Source organism: Drosophila takahashii, chromosome 2R (genome assembly GCF_030179915.1).
Source record: "Drosophila takahashii strain IR98-3 E-12201 chromosome 2R, DtakHiC1v2, whole genome shotgun sequence".
NCBI classification, from domain to species: domain Eukaryota; kingdom Metazoa; phylum Arthropoda; class Insecta; order Diptera; family Drosophilidae; genus Drosophila; species Drosophila takahashii.
Genome location: NC_091679.1, coordinates 20398969 through 20400480, shown reverse-complemented (window position 1 = coordinate 20400480; position 1512 = coordinate 20398969). Strand labels below are relative to the sequence as shown.

General features: G+C 32.9%; 1 long non-coding RNA gene across 1 annotated transcript; it reads left to right on the top strand.

Annotated features, from left to right (window-relative positions):
- The first annotated feature begins 279 nt into the window (after positions 1-279).
- On the top strand, positions 280-1226 carry LOC138912067 (uncharacterized). The gene is made up of 3 exons (XR_011417721.1): positions 280-349; positions 568-643; positions 1085-1226. It is a non-coding gene; the product is annotated as an uncharacterized lncRNA (long non-coding RNA).
- The last annotated feature ends 286 nt before the right edge of the window (positions 1227-1512 follow it).

The following is a 1512-nucleotide window of genomic DNA, read 5'->3' as shown; positions in this document are numbered from 1 at the left end:
CTTTCTTGATGGAAAAAATTCAAGAAAGAATTTTTCTTAAAAATAGAAAAATGAAAATCTCATATGTTTGTTTTGCCGTCGCAGCCAAAAGATTTTTGTACGTATTTAAGGACAAAATCACCTTTGAATATATGAATGAAATGACCCTAGAATATAGGAAAGTAGCTATTGACTTCCTTCGGCTGCCGAATGTTAACGACAAGAACTAGAACAAGAACTACTCGGCCCGACTACTACCCGGCTACCGACTTCTCTGATCCCCCGAGCGTCAGTTGTGAGAAAAATTCGTGAGTGATGGACGTGATTTTCAAGCGGATAAGAGGTGAAGCCTTTTTCCGAATATTCAAAGGTATGTAAATATGTATATAATTTTTTGTATAGCGGGCGTACAATTGTGTGTATGTAATTAAAGGATACATTTCAAATCTCTTTACCAAGCGTATACCAATTTAGGTGAATTGTTTTTTAGCTAAGAGCTACGTACATACATACATTTGTACATAAATTTGTGGGTGTACAGTTCTATAATAAATTTATCTTATTACTCGCATTTTATTTATTTTTCAGAGTGAAAATACCTGCAGTTGCAACAGCCAAATAATTTGTTTGTCGAAGCTGTAATTTTGTTTTAAAACCTTCTAAGGTAAGAAAAATATGTTGTATTTGTTTCACATACTTTTGTATGCATGTAAATATCTATGCATGTACGCGGCTCACCCGATCTGAAACCCGATTTTCAACCCTTTCATATTCTGCTCCTCTCTCTCGCTCGCTTGACCTACGCGACGCGACGTTTCTCTCTTCACCTTCTTAAAACTGACACGATCTGCCCTGCTTACATTCGGTCTCCCTTCGCGCAAAGGACTGTATGTAAATATATATGTATGTATGTACGTGTGTCTCCCGTGCCTCTCTCTCTCTGAAATTCGATTTTCAACCCTTCATTTTCTACCCGTCTTGCTCCTCTCTCTCGGTCGTCTGTCCAACGTGTTTGTATTTTGGCTATTATTAACATTACATTATTTCAAAAAAGTTGTTTATCTAAAAACAAATCATTGATATCCCAATAACTCTTTTTTTATAGATGAGGAAAGGCGAAGAAAATGGATCACCTTAGGTCATATGAAGTTCAACAGACCTTGGGTAATAATAATGTTTTCTTGAGTCAAAAATGTGTTATTTAAAAATGTTTAAATGTTAAGTGTTGAATGTTTTAAATGTAAATAAATATAATATGCAAAAGAAAAAACCAAGTTACATTTTATTTTTAGGGTTTCAGTGTTAATATAAAACTTCCTTTCAAGAAATATTATTTCTTAAATCAAGAAATATTATTTCTTAAATCAAGAAATAAAATTTCTTGAAAGGAAATTTAAACAAGAAAGAATTTTTCTTGTTTAAAAGGTGCCTTTCTAAAAAACCCTTTCTTGTTTTCAGAAATTTAATTTCTTGAAACAAGAAACAAACCACCTTTGAAACAAGAATCGCTTTTCTTGTTTTAAGAAATACTTT